We start from the raw sequence: 16,526 nt of genomic DNA, 5'->3' as shown, positions 1-16,526 counted from the left end.
ACAGATCCTGTCAGATTCCAGATCATGTAGATGAATATTTCATGATCATTCACTTACACTATTCTGCAATTTATGTGAACAATAGTCTTTTGGAGTGAATACTTGCTGACTCTATTGATAAAAGGACATGAAAAATTAAATATTACAACATTCAAAAGCATAGTATTGGTGGAGAAGTTGACTTTAATGGTCGTTAACAACTGCCTTTATTGAGGACCGGCAGTTTTCTGTAAGGACCTGAAGCTTTGGCTTGGTGCAGGTCCTTATGACCTGAAGCTATTTTCTCTTAATTTCGCACACTGGTTGCCATATTAGTGAGCACATGCATACCGCATAACAGGTGATTTACTCCTTGCATCTTTTGTTTCCCTGATTCATTTAATTTGTCCCAGTTCTTATCAACAATTGGTAGTAAAGCCCCCCTTAATTCTTCTAATTTGCTTTTATATTTTCTGTTTACTATGTGGCGATCACTCATTATGTTCTTACTGTGCAAAAGAAGTTCAGCATACACAGATAGCCTATCAGTATCATCCTCACTGATAGCTTCACTGAGTCTCTTTTAAAGTTTCAATGGTTGCTGACATGTAGTCATCAGCACTCCCACTCAGCAATTCCTGGAATCCAAGTGAAAGAGATTTTTTATTTGGGAGGGTCACTTGAAGTCCAGCATAGTCAACAAATTCTTGCGTGTCCCATCTGTGTGCAAGGTATTGTTTGGTGACTGTTCAAGAATTTAAGATGCTGCCTGTGCTTGTGCTACTACCAGTGTCTCAACTTGCATCATGGATATCAGAGATTTACTTGGTAGTCTATCAATATCAACATTTAAAAGGTTTTTAATGACTGATCTAACAATAGCTGAGCACATTCTATCGACACGTTGTGAGACAGGAGATCATAATATATTTGACGAATACAGTCAGTGTATTTGCCATTGTCAAATGTTTTGATTGTTGGTTCATGTACAATTCTCTCATCAATTTGTTCCTTAATTCATTTTTTATTTCATTTTCAAGTTCATTCATTTTCTCTTTCACCTGTTGCACTCTAGTGTCATTCTCCTTCATTTCCATGACCTTTCTTTTCCAGCTTTTATTTTTTGGGGGTTTTCTTTTCTTTCAATATATGTTCTAATGTCTTGTTCAGTTCATGTGTTTTCTTTTAATTCATTTATCACTTCATTTTTCTCTTCCACTTGTCCATTCAGCTTTGATATTTTGTCATCTCATTGCCTTGGTCTTTTATTAAAGTTTCTTGGTGCTAAAGATGCAAGCTTTTCTTTCAACATTGTAATAATACTGATCTGCTATCTATACTTAAACCTAATTCTGCAAGAGTAGTCTCTCCTGACAATAAAAGGTCAATGTTGTCAACTATTTTATATAGTTTACATGTTCTATATAGAAAAAATAGTATGTCAAATTAATTAATTAATTAATCAACTGTCTTTGACTTTACATTTTTATATAATCCAATTAGTTTAAAGTAATTCTAACGTAAAAGAAAAGAAAAACATCTGTAAAACTAAAAGCTTTGAGAAAGAACACAGTTTTACATACTGCTGTACAACCAGTATACGTAACGTTACTTCCTGGTTTGGAGATCGTTGACAGTGAGTTTGAATAAAGGGTTTAATTGGTTTCACGGGAAAAAACACCCTTTTCAGAGATTATGGTTTAAAAACTTATTTCACTAGCAACCATGACGATATGATCGAGCCGTTAAATTTTCCGTATGCCATGTAAACAAAACGGGTACCGGACCTTCTCTGCACACATCACTAATATTTTTTATTACACAATCAAAAATTAAACATTTAATAATTTCACACTGATCAAAAATATGTATAATCGGCTCAAAGTCTTATAATTATGCACTTTGATGATGAATTTTTCAACGCTACAGCAATGATGCATTGCCTGGACATCTTAGCAGATTGGCTACCCCTCTGCTTTTCCGTTTTATATCAGGCACCCTGTAACCAGACAGTGCCGTGCTATACAATCGTATAGCACCACACGCCATTGGGCGATTATTCCACCGGGAGTGAGACTTCAAAACTGCACGTATGCCCTATTTTTAGTACGAATTCAGTGTAAATTTGCTTTCTTCAAGGAAATATGATCCTAAATTGAAGGCACAATAATGACCAGAGTTGCCAAAACACGACTTTGAAAATTGACATTTTTTTACAGTGTGCTTAAATTTGTAGGGCCGTATATTGGTTTCTGAACTCCCTACCAAAAGATCAACATCTGTGCCATGTTTCATCAAATTTGATGCAATATTTCTAGACGTATCACATTAAATATGCAAATTAGCGATACAGTACTGAGTGATCAACATCTGTCCCATGTTTCATCAAATTTCATGCAGTGGCTCTGGAGATATAGCCCACTAATTAGGAAAGTTTATTAAATGTGCAAATTAGCACTTAATTCGCATGACACTGCTAAGTTTCTTTGTAAACTTGTGTGAGACTATGTGCTTAAGATCTCTACGAAGTTTCATCAAATTTGCTGCAGTATTTCTAGACATACCAGCCTAGTTACAAAAGTTCATTAAACAAGTTATCGTTGATGACACAGTCCCCACTTGTTAATGGGTACTTTGATTACAAGTCCTCAGAGAGGATAGAGTCCTCTTCATTAATTAGGTCTGTGATAAAAATACTTTGATACAGATGGCGCTCAATGGCCAAGAATGAGTTCCATGGTGATGAAAACATAAAACCAATGTAGGCCACCATCCTAAAGTTCATAAAATGAGTCAACTAGGAATTAATCAACAGGATGTTGCAAAACATTTTTGCATACAATCCTAATACTTAACAGATTATCACTGGTACCATATTTCATAAAGTTTGATGCAGTATTTACAACACTATGAGATCAACATCTGTATCAAGTTTCATCAAATTTGACATTGTATTAATTTGTGGCTATATCACTCTAATTAGGAAAGTTCATTACATATGCAATTACAAATTAATTAAAATGACACTGATAAATGTCTTTTTCAATGTTAAAGCAATGTGAGCTCAACATCTGTACAAAGTTTCATGAAATTTGGTGCAGTATTTCTTGACATATCAGCCTACTTACGAAACTTCAATAATTGACATGTTACAGTAACTGCTACATGACGTGAAATAAATTGACGAGCACATGTATGAAATAGGTCAATGTCCTTGTACCAACTTTGAATGATACTGGTGGAAATATGTCTGAGTTATGGCTCTGTACATTAGAAAATTGTAACAAAATCACCACCATGCAGCGATATTTGATCTTACTGTTTAAAAAATAGCGTCAATGACACTTTGCTCACATTTGGTTACATGTGGCAAGGTAGAATGAGTCTATACACGATATTTAACACACTTCTATGTACCTTAGCTTGTGATATTCATAGTCAAGTGCATTTGAACAAATTTTGATACACCATCCATTGAAGTATGGAATGGTTGGCAACTGTTGATCACATACACTTACACAATACCATGCAACCTAGTACATCATAACTAGTGATAAAATCAGCCATACCAAACTAAACGTGTCCCTTATAATATAAAATGCATAAAATTAATGTAGACAATATTTGGTCTCTCTCTATGGTCTATAGTTGCACAATCGAAGACAAAGGTAAGATGTAATAATGGGCATTCCTCACCTTCCACTGTTAAGGTGAAGTACTACGAATTACGTCAAAATTAAGTTGTGGTGTCATTTTCTTGAAACTTTGCACAAATATCCTTGGAAGTTGTGCAAGTGCAAAAATGAAATAAAAAATGGGGGTCACCACGCTCGTTTCCATGGAAACGGACGTTAAAATGGCGTCGTTAGAAATAAATAAAAATGATATAATTCACTTAAACTAAAGAAAGCAATTATAAAACGCTTATCAAATGAGTTAATTTTAATAAATACCAAGACGTAAGATCCATATCTATCGAATGTATAATTTTCATGATGTTTGTGAAGAAATTTTAACATGAGTATCGATTACAAAATGACGATATCGAAATTATATCACTACATAATTTTCGAACTTTCTTCCTGTCGCTTTGAATGGTGTCATTTTGACCAAACTTGGCGAATAAACTCCTGACATAATACCATTTAGTTTACACTTTTAATAAAAGGGTGTCACCACGCTACTTTTTACAATATCTCCAGGTGAATGGGTAATTTGCGCCATATAAATGGGAGAGAAATGTTAATTTTTCGCTCATATTGAATAAAACCAGCTTCCTAGGGGGTCAAAATATGACAAGGTTATAGGTCACATGTATTTCTAAGACACTGGGTCAAAAATTAGGTAAAAGCGCAATTTCAACAATGACAGGTGATGTTAAACACATGCGCTACAAAATAACCCATTTGCGGCAGGCTGGAGTTAAATCTGCGCAGAAACGTTCTAAAGCGTGTGCGCGTCCGAATTCGTCGCCCTTTACCTTAATGAAGTTGCCACACCTACATGAACATAGGGCCAAAGTCCCTGAAGCTACTATAGACACAGGGACTTGTAAACCAAATATTAAAGCTGTCTGACCAGCGGTTTTGCAAAAACAAGCGACTCAACAGTTGACAGAGCTCTGCTGTGTTATGTAGAGAATAACCTTTTGTGACACATGTATTGATGAAGAAGGTGGATATCTTTAATAGTTCATTTCAGGATGGCCTGACCAAAAATGGAAAAAATTTTGTAAAAATACAGATTTGCATATTTCATCACAATTTTAACAAATCTATGTTATCCCTGGGGACCTGTATACCAAATAACAAAGCTGTCTGACCAGTGGTTATGAAGAAGAAGATTTTTACCAAAAATGCCTTTTTTTGGCGCTAATTTGCATATTTTCAACAATATCAAAAAATTAATAAAAATAGTTTCTCAAATTATATCTTATCCACACAACAAATATCAAATCAGTAAGTACTGCAGTTGTCAAGATATTTGAGTGGACGGACGCCTCACAAACGGACATACATACATACATACATACAGACTGATGGTGGACGCCAGACGGATACCCATCCCAATAGCTTCTATAGACTATATTAGTCTATAGTAGCTAATAAACGAGAGTTAATTACATTCAAATTAAAGTAAACAAGACTTGCCTAAATCAAGATTTACGTCATAAAAAAACAGCATATCTGTCAGATTATAAAGAATCTTGAGCTGGTTATCTTTTAATATCAGTATTTTCATCCTATTAACCAAGCACATTTTAACTTTCAAATTAACATTGTAAGTAAGTTCTGTTGAATAAGTTGAGACTGTACGTACTCACAGAAAGCACACTGAAGAGATAAATGTTTGAAACTTAAGAAGTTCAAGGTCATCAAAAGCATTATAAGGAATCATGTAACACTTTCATTGCACTGTTTACACAGATTGCATAATTGCTATAAATAGCACATGAGGAATCTTACAGCCCAGCTTTCCATAAAAACCCTATCACTTTGTCCCTCTTTTAATTGACCACTCTATTTTTTTCCTCAAAAAGTAATTTCTTTTATCCTTACCAAGTCAACCATAAATGGAAATTAGAACTTTCTCTATCTCTATTTATTTGACCACCCTCTCATGACAAACTATTATGAGCAATTTCTTTTAGATAACATACAGGGCACAATAAATGACTTTTAGGATATATCAAAGTTGGGATTCAGGAAAGTTGCCTTTACATGTTTTAATCCTCCAAGATGGTAAGCATTTCACTATGAGCTGTCAAAAAAAGTTGAACTTTCTGATAATTCCACACTAAAATTATTTTGGCTTTGATGATTTCCTAATTAATTCAATTATTTAAAATCATATTAATTATTTTTTTCTGGGTGAATTGATAGGGTTTATACAGTACAAGAATTACATACAATGTAAGTCAAATTTGACCAAAAATGACAAAAAAATTCCTTAAAAATACACATTTGCATATTTCATCACAATTTGAACAAATCAAAGTTGGGTTATCCCTAGGGACCTGTATACCAAATAACAAAGCTGTCAAAGCTGTTATGAAGAAGAAGATTTTTTACCAAAAACACCCTTTTTGGCATTAATTTGCCTATTTTCAACAATATCAAAAAATTGAACAAAATGGTTTCTCAAAATCATATTTTTAATCTACACAACAAATATCAAATCAGTAAGTGCTGCGGTTCTCAAGATAATTGAGTGGACGGACGCCTCAAAACGACATACATACATACATACATACATACGGACTGACGACGGACCCATCCCAATAGCTTCTATAGACTATAGTCTATAGTAGCTAATAATGGTATGTCCCAAACTGCCACCAAGTTAAACAAACATTGCAGTGACATAGACAAATAGGGAAATTTCCAAACACAAACATATAGCAAGAAGCCTGAAGCATCAGATATGTACATCTGTTTTAAAGCTATTCTAACCGACTTTCAAGCATCAAACCAGGGATTTGTGTAGAAGCCATTACTTACACAGACAAGCAATTCCCATAAATATACAATATGACAACGGAAAAAAACAAAATCCTTTGAAATCAAGTTGGAACATTTTTCACAACAAAATTGTCATATTTACATCCACAGTTATAAGACACAGTTATAACTAATAACCTGACCTTGTTGGATTAAGCAGCAAAGTTTACTGACTATACAGATGACACTTACATTGTCCTGCATCTTGAAAATGAAAGACTGGTTGTATACAAGATCTGTACACCATAACTTCTTTTAGATTCACTCATAGCGACTTCCATGCAACACTTTTTGTACAATGTGGTATGTTAGCTGCCTTGCCAAGATAACCTGACCAATGTTTATTCACCAAGTTTTCACTTTTGTTGCTCAGTAGCATTTTAGTAACCCTGACTTCATTTGAACAAATACTAATTTACAGTTGAGCATGTACATGTACAGGGTGTATCTACCACAAATACACAGGTAAAATGTGCAGCAATTCTCAATCTTTTGCAATTAGACCAGGGACTTCAAGAATATCATATTTGGCATTTAAAAAAAACATGCAAAACATGGTACTCCAAAACTTCTTTTAAACACAACATATGGATAGCTCCATGCTAATATTTTTGTGTCAGCTGCACTGCAAACTTCTGTCTTCCAATTTGCTCATATTTACTTACACAAATTTCATCAATATTTTGACATATGGTAATCAAATGATCCTTAGAACTTAAAATCCAAATTTGATACCAGGTATCTGATCTGTGACTCTTGAAAACAAGACTTTTGATAAAAAGTCAGTAAAAACTCAAAATACATATATACGAATTTTATGCTTCTCAATCAAACTATCGCATACATTGTTCCTCCAATCATATGTACCAAATAATAAAGTAATCACTCTCTTATCAATATAAATTGCAGATTATGAAAAATCATGTTTTTTTTCTCATTCTTTTATCAACGCCTACAAGATTCCATTGGATTATAGATAACCATCTAAACGTTCCGAAGCTGGCCACAGTTAATGTGGAAATTATTCAGTTATGAGCTCCACAAACTTGGTCTACAGAAAGACTGGTGAATGGATGGACATACAGACAGACTGACATACACAGACTGGCTGTGATGACATTGGCTCCTTAGTGTGCTTTGGCCCATGAAGAGTGATAAAGATATAACAAACAGCTGGATGTAATGATAAAATAGTTATATATATAGGCACTCGGGGTGAATATTATACATCAATTTGATTAGTTTCTTGTCCTCTTTCTACTTAGTATGTGATAATATCTAAGACAATCAACACGCAAGGCAGTTATGTGTTGGCAAATAACTTATAAAACCAATATGTCACAAGGGTGATGGCACTGAGATCAACTTAAGAACTTTAACTGTGGTGAACTTGACTATTCGTTTCAAATCCTGATGCAGCGCATTGTAAAATATGTGCACAGAGACATGGAGGTAGACCATTTGATATCCTTGGGGGGCTCTGAAGATTGATGAGGTAGCACTATTTTCAACCTGATCCACTGTACAGTATTTTTTTTCCACTCTCCCACCTTTTCTTTTAGTCAAGCCTTTTCTGGCAGATTCGTTTTTCTTTGACATTTGCTTGGAATCTATTTTTTTCTGAAAATCTTCCAGATCCCCTATCAGGATATCAAATGGTCCACCCTTTGGTTCAACAATGTTTATTTAAAGAGATACAATGATAGGAAGTGTAGAGCTATTTATAACCCTGACAGTTCAAACACTGAAAAAAGTTTGGAATATATATGTTGGAAACCAAACCTGCAAAATCACCTTCAGCTGTGCTTTCTAATGATTCTTTTACCACATTTTAACACCAAATACAGTTTACCATATGAAATGCTCACAAGATCACCACATTATGTATTCTTAGTTCCTGTAGGTATAAAATCGCCCAAAATCAGAAAATCTTTTCACAAATATTTATTAATTTTGTTCATATCAACACAACCTGAAAAAGTTATTGAATCAATACTGTGGACTATTTCTGTACGTTTTTTCCATCAAAAATTAGGAAGGTTCATAAAAATTGGAAATTGAAGACGTTTCTCTGAAAAAAACAAGCGACCTGGCAGCTAATAGAGCTCCTTTGTGTTATGTAGAGAATAACTTTTTGTGACATGTGTTGATGAAGGAGGAAATCTTTGACAGCCCACTTCAGGTCAGCCAGACCAAATTGGCAAATATGGCTGCAAAAATATGTATTGAAGAAGATATAATTTTAACATATTAAATTAAGATCATACATTGGAAAATTTCTACTCAATATCAAAGCTATTCAAAAAAGAGATTTTGTGAAACAAATTTTTTGACCACAATAGCAAACATTGCCCAAAAAATACAAAATTGCAGATTTTATCCTGATTTCAATATTTCATATTAAGATAAACCCTAGGAACCTGTATACCAAACATCAATGATATTAAATGAGCAGTTTTTGATAAATACATTTTTTGACCAAAATGACAAACATTTGCCCAACAAGTCATCGTTGATGACACAGTCCCCACTTGTTAATGGGTACTTTGATTGCAGGTCCTCAGAGAGGATAGAGTCTTCTTCATAACGTCGGTGATAAAAATATTTCTGAATAAATTCGCTTGATACATGTCTGAGCTGTAGTTCAGGACATGAAAAAATCATAATAAAATGGCCACATGGCGGCCTTATTGGATCGTATCACAAAACAAATCAATGTGCATATGTATGACATAGGTCAATGTCCTTGTACCAACTTTCAATATATCGGTTGAGATATGTCTGAGTTATGGCTCTGTACATGAAAAAATCGTAACAAAATGGCCGCACGGTGGCCATATTGGATCGTATCACAAAACAAATTGATGTGCATAGCTATGACATTGGTCAATGTCCTTGTACCAACTTTGAATAAAATCTGTTGAAACATGTCTGAGTTATAGCTCTGTACATGAAAAAATCGTAATAAAATGGCTGCCTAGCGGCCATATTGGATCGTATCACAAAACAAATTGACGTGCATATGTAAGACATAGGTCAATGTCCTTGTAACAAGTTTGAATACAATCAGTTGAGATATGCCTGAGTTATGGCTCTGTACATGAAAAAAAAATCAAAACAAAATGGCCGCCAGGCGGCCATATTGGATTATATCACAAAACAAATTGGTGTGCATATCTATGTCATTGGTCAATGTCCTTGTACCAACTTTGAATAAAATCGGTTGAAACATGCCTGAGTAATGGCTATATACATGAAAAAATCGTAATAAAATGGCCACACGGCAGCCATATTGGATTGTATCACAAAACAAATCGACATACATCTGTATGACATATGAAGTAATTCTTGTAACAAGTTTGAATGAAATCGCTCCAGGCAGTTTGAGAAATTTGTGTGAAAGGATGGACACATGGATGCACACACGCACGCACGGACCCACGTACGGAAATGACCAAACTTATAAGTCCCCCAGATGGTGTCCGTGGGGACTAAAACCATCTGCACAAAGTTTCATCAGATTTGGTACAGTTGTACCAGAAACAGCGCTCTAATCTCGAATTATGCAAATTAGACCTAATTATGCATGCCACACCAATATAAATGGACCTGCATATGTATGCCACAGTGTAGTATCCTTGTACCAAGTTTAAAAAGAATTGGCACAGGAATATCTCAGATATCTGCATTCATGAGCCCCTATGCATGGACACAGCATTAATATTAATTTCATCCTGGAATGCCTGTGGATCATACCTGGGGACCCTGTGGATGGATATCAAATACAGGAAAGAAAACGGCCGTCACACAGCCATTTATGATCGAATCATTACAAAAATTAGCGTGCATATATATGTGATAAGGATTAATATAGGTACCAACTTTCAATGCAATCGCGCCCGGCATTGCTGAGAAATTTACGTGAACGAACGAACAGTCGTAAAATATAGGAAACAAAATGGCCGCCACGCAGCCATTTCAGACCAGATCAAAACAAAAATTGATGTGCACATGTATAACATATAGAGTAATCTATGTACCAAGTTTTAATGGAATTGCTCTTAGCATCACTGAAAAATTTGCATGAACATATGCATCGATATCAAATACAGGAAACAAAATGGCTGCCAGACGGCGAAATTGAATCGGATCGTAAAACAAATCAACGTGCATATGTATGGCATAGGTGATAATCCTTGTACCAAGTTTGAATGAAATCGCTCCAGGCATCACTGAGATATCTGCGTGAACGGACGGACGGACGCACGCACGCACGAATGCACGCACGCACGCACGGACATGACCAAACCTAAACCTATAAGTCCCCCCGGACGGTGTCCGTGGGGACTAAAAAATACAAAATTGCAATTTCATAAGAATTTGAATAAATCACATTTTGATCAACCTTATGAACCTGCAGACCAAATATCAAAGGCATCAGATGAGTAGTTTTTGAAAGAACAAGTCATTGACAATGACATAGTCCCCACTTGTAATAGGAGTATTAGTCATGATGGGGCAGGGAAATGAGGTAATTAAGAAGTATCACTGGAGTGTATATGTTCAGATCTATGGACACATAGGTCTATGTCATTGTTCCCAATTTGAAAAAAGAGGCATGTCTAAGTTATGGTTCTAAATCTGGAAAAAAGATCAGACCTTTAGCTGTATTGGCCAGCCAAGAAATACACATATGCATAATAAATGAGGTACAAGATGTGACATCTTAAGGTCTATTATCCTATCAAAATTGAAGCGTAAAGAACTTGTGGTTACTGAGTTATGCATATATATGCATATTCAGGTAAAAGGTCATCAAGGTCACGTGACATTTTGAAAACAAACATTGTATTGCTAATTAATCCATATATGCCAAAATTCAGACCTCTAGCTCTATGGCTTGCCCACAATTATATATGGGCATAATTAACAAGGTAAAGCATATGTTGTCATAAGGTCTCCCATCCTACTAAATATAAAGGACATAGCACTTGTGGTTACTTATTTATTGACATAATCGTGTATTTTAGGTAAAAGGTTATCGAGGTCACATGACATTTTGTCAAAAAATTTCTATCCTATAGTCTATCCCTATATACTAAAAATCATACATTTACCTCTATTGGCTTGTTCAAAATTAGATATGCACATAATTCATGAGGTACAATATGTGGCATCATAAGGTGTCCCATCATACCAAATATGAAGGGTGTAGCACTTGTGGTTCCTGAGTTATGGACAAATATGTATATTTGAGGTCAAAGGTCACCGAGGTCACGTGACATTTTGTCAAACAAATTGTATTGCTAAGTTATCCTACATACCAAAAATCAGACCTCTAGCTCTATTGGCTCACTCAAAATTAGATATGTGCAAAATTAATTAGAAACAATATGTGGCGTCATAAGGTGTCCCATCATACCAAATATGAAGGGTGTGGCACTTGTGGTTACTGAGTTATGGAAAAATATGTATATTTGAGGTAAAAGGTCACCGAGGTCACATGACATTTTGTCAAAAAATTTGTATTGCTAAGTTATCCCTATATACCAAAAATCAGACCTCTAGCTCTATGGCTCGCTCAAAATTAGATATGCACACAATTAATGAGGTACAATATGTGGCATCATAAGGTGTCCCATCATACCAAATATGAAGGGTGTAGCACTTGTGGTTACTGAGTTATGGACAAATATGTATATTTGAGGTCAAAGGTCACCGAGGTCACATGACATTTTGTCAAAAAAATTGTATTGCTAAGTTATCCTACATACCAAAAATCAGACCTCTAGCTATATTGGCTCGCTCAAAATTAGATATGTGCATAATTAATGAGGAACAATATGTGCCGTCATAAGGTGTCCCATCATACCAAATATGAAGGGTGTAGCACTTGTGGTTACTGAGTTATGGACAAATATGTATATTTGAGGTCAAAGGTCACCAAGGTCACGTGACATTTTGTCAAAAAATTGTATTGCTAAGTTATCCATATATACCAAAAATCAGACCTCTAGCTCTATTGGCTCGCTCAAATTAGATATGCACATAATTAATGAGGTACAATATGTGGCGTCATAGGGTCTCCCATCATACCATATATGAAGGTTTAGCACTTGTGGTTACTGAGTTATGGACAAATATGTATATTTGAGGTCAAAGGTCACCAAGGTCACATGACATTTTGTCAAAGTGTCTGAGATATCTGCGTGAACAGATGGACTCACATGGATGGACTCACGGACTGACATGACCCAATCTATGAGCCCCCTGGACTTTATCTGTGGGGACTAAAACTGTGTTGACCACTGCATCCTTTTTGCAATATGAATATGATGAGAAACTAAATTTTTATTTTTCTTGGCCTTATACATGGGAGTCTATGGACTGCCTTATACATGGGAGTCTATGGACTGCCTTATACATGGGAGTCTATGGACACTGCCTTATACATGGGAGTCTATGGAGGTGAAAACTAAAAAGTCCTCTAACACGGCCAAATTTAATCGCATTGTGAAACAAATCGATGTGCATCTGTATGAGGTAGGGTACTATCCTTGTACCAAGTTTGAACGAAATCGCTCCAGGCGTCTCTGAGATATCTGCGTGAACGGACGGACGCACGGACGGACGCACGGACGCACGGACATGACCAAACCTATAAGTCCCCCCGGACGGTGTCCGTGGGGACTAAAAATTTTTTTGACCGAAAATGGGGAAATATGCTCCAAATAACAAATACAAAAAAATTCACTACAATTTTTAACAAACTTGACTGAGGTCATCCCGAGGAACATGGATACCAACTTTCAAAGCAATCGGACAAGCTCTTTCAGTAAAAAGGTTTTTCTACTAAAATCTGAAAAAAAATTACCCAAAAATACAAACACGCAAATATCATCCTCAGTTGTACACACCTAATTTAGAATAACTAAAGGAACCTACATATCAAGTTTCAACCAAATCTGACCAACGGTTACTGAGTTTTAGCAGTTTGCAGCATTTTTCCTTTTTTTACCTCATTTGCATATTTTTGACACTGACATGTTCATTTGAACAAATTCACATCTCCACCCCTAGGTGCACCTGTACACCAAATACTAAGCTGGTAGCTGCTGCGGTTTAGGAGTTTTTGATCTAACAGACATACATACATACATACATACACACAGACGCCATGTAAATGAGATGCAAATGAAATGATTCACCTTATAAGCTCTCTTTGGTGTACCAAATGAGAGCTAAAAATCAAGACAGATATGTATTACATAAGTCATGTCCTTGTACAACTTTGAATAAATTCGCTAAGATACATGTCTGAGTTATGGTTCCAGACATGAAAAAATCGGAAAAAAATGGCCACACGGTGGCCATATTGGATTGTATCACAAAACAAATCAATGTGCATATGTACGACATAAGTCAATGTCCTTGTACTAAGTTTGAATAAAATTGGTGAATAAAATCAGTTGAGACGTGCCCAAGTTTTGGCAAAGGACGTGAACAAATGTAAAATACCGTCAATGACGCTGTACCTCTCTAATGTGTGGCCAGGTCAGGTAATTGGTTGTTGGCATGAAGTTGTTGGTAAATAGTTGATGATGTAGGGGCATGAGGTGGGATATGGACCCAAAGAACCCAAAGATGATTAAATACATCAATCAAAAAAATTCTAAGCTACAGTATAAACTGCCTAAAGATAGTTCAATGTGGAAAAATGTTAAATAATTCAGAAATAAGAATTAACAGTCCAAAATAGTAATGACGCACTTCCCTACTGACCTGAGTGCATGTGATATACACAACCTGGCATCTGTAAATTAAATGTATACCAAGTGATCATTTTAAGTCACTTTTAACTGTTTTTAATGGATTTTCCAAAGGTCCTGTGGAAATGATGAAAAACGCTTATCTGGTCTTGTGTTTGTATAACCTCATGGCTGATAATTGTCATAGTATTGAAAAAAATTGAAAGTGAAGAAATTACTGTTTTTAATAGGCATATTTTCCTTGAAATCCATGACCGTGTAAAGAATATATGCTAAAAATGTTTAAGAGTAAATTTCTTTCCAAATAAATATTTAATCTGTGACCAAAGGATTTTTATTCTTTGAGTTTACAAATTCACACATTGCAATTTGTTCAATCATCTTGTGCAGTGCAAAATTTATAAAATGACTGAAAAACAAAAAAAATTGGCAGAATTACTGTCTTTGTGATGTAAAATTATGGGTTGACATCACGATAATTGTTAATCTGTTCGAAGTACTACTATACTTTAATTAAAAAAAGAAAAGTTCATGCAGAAACGGTAACATATATTGTCAGCAATGTAGTGTTAATTTTGACTTTACATCAAAATATGCCTTTGCCGGATACCAAATATATAGGGCGAAATATTAAAATCAACCATGTTCAGCAAAATCCACACAACAGCATTGATCCTTTTCTAATTTGATTTGATTTGCTTATGTTATCCTTGTATGACAGTCTGTACAATATGGAACTTGAACACAACACAGTGAATAAGTATGCTGTAAATGAAATGGTGTGGCTGCATCCACATGCAGCAATAGAAGTGCCTTTGTCTCTCACCCCTCATTTCCAACCTGTCCCATCCCTGATAAAATAGTTTGGTCTTATATTTATAATGTTAATAATTTCTGTATTTGTCAAAATGTGCGCATCTCAAAAACTTTTGATCATAAACATTTTCATTGTTTTATAGCTGACCAGTCAGTTAACCTGTTTATTTTGAATATTTGCGCATTTTTCCTCAGTACCGTATTTGACATTTTCAGAATACCTTCAATCTGTCATTTTCTAATGTTTATTTGTGTGGTCAAGCTTTCCACAAGCATCAAATGTGGTACTTCATATAGGAAGGTCTGCCTCTAGAGGGCGGGCATCATGAACAGTGTTTGTTAGTTATTTCCTCCACATAAACTTCTGATTGTACTGTAAACAATGAACATGGCCGACGTCCGATTTTCCTGTCTAAACTTTCACTCATTTTCGTTCATATGACTCTGAAACTCCAGGAAACGATTGGGAAGAAAGAGTTATCTTGAAATATTGAGGTACTCGCCAATATTTTGCTAAATTAAATGAAAAAAATGCAAGGAAAATGCCGACAGGCTTACACAATCACCGTTTCCAGACTCAGAGGCATATGATCATCTGCAGTTTATGCAACAGGCCCATATCATGTGAGGCCATGAGGGGATATCCACGCAACTCAGTACCAAACACTAGCGCACACAGAGTGAGCAAACACAAAGTGAGTACCCCTAACGTCAGCTCAGTAGTCTGTAATAGATCGTAGTCAACTAAGAAACCTTGGAGAAAGGCTTAACACTGTGGCTATGCCGCTAAGTCCCTTTTGATTTTTGTCACAGCTCAAAATCGTTCTCCTACACCTCAACCTGAGCCATAAACACCCCCACCAGTTTATGATATGACCCATCACAATAGCATGACGTCAACGGATCTTGACAGACGGAAGTCTTGACAGACGGAAGAAGTTGACACCAGCATACTGGTTTTCAACTCTAATACCTTCTCTGTCTATAAACAGACACGAGAAGGTAACAAAATGGCTACCATGCAGCCATATTGGATCATATCATGAAACAAATTGACGTACATATGTATGACATACCGGTAGGTTAATGTCCTTGTACAAACTTTGAATAAAATCGGTTGAGATATGCCTGAGTATTATGGCTCTGTACATGAAAAAATCGTAACAAAATGGCCGCACGGCAGCCATATTGGATCGTATCACATAACAAATTGACATGCATATGTATGACATTAGTCAATCTCCTTGTACCAACTTTGAATAAAATCAGTTGAAACATGTCTGAGTTATGGCTCTGTACATGAAAAAATCGTAATAAAATGGCCGCCTGGCGGCCATATTAGATCGTATCACAAAACAAATCGACGTGCATATCTATGACATTGGTCAATGTCCTTGTACCAACTTTGAATAAAATCGGTTGAAACATGTCTGAGTTATGGCTCTGTACATGAAAAAATCGT

The 16,526-nt window shown here is 35.6% G+C and overlaps 1 protein-coding gene across 1 annotated transcript in view; it reads right to left on the bottom strand.

Annotated features, from left to right (window-relative positions):
• LOC139127731 (HMG box-containing protein 4-like) overlaps positions 1–16,526 on the bottom strand; it is an 84,697-nt gene that overhangs the window by 32,762 nt on the left and 35,409 nt on the right. The gene's annotated exons all lie outside the window — the stretch shown is intronic.

The sequence above is a fragment of the Ptychodera flava genome, unplaced genomic scaffold, assembly GCF_041260155.1.
Source record: "Ptychodera flava strain L36383 unplaced genomic scaffold, AS_Pfla_20210202 Scaffold_35__1_contigs__length_1935909_pilon, whole genome shotgun sequence".
NCBI classification, from domain to species: Eukaryota; Metazoa; Hemichordata; class Enteropneusta; family Ptychoderidae; genus Ptychodera; species Ptychodera flava.
The sequence above is the reverse complement of the archived record's forward strand: the minus strand, read 5'-3'. Positions and strand labels throughout refer to the sequence as shown.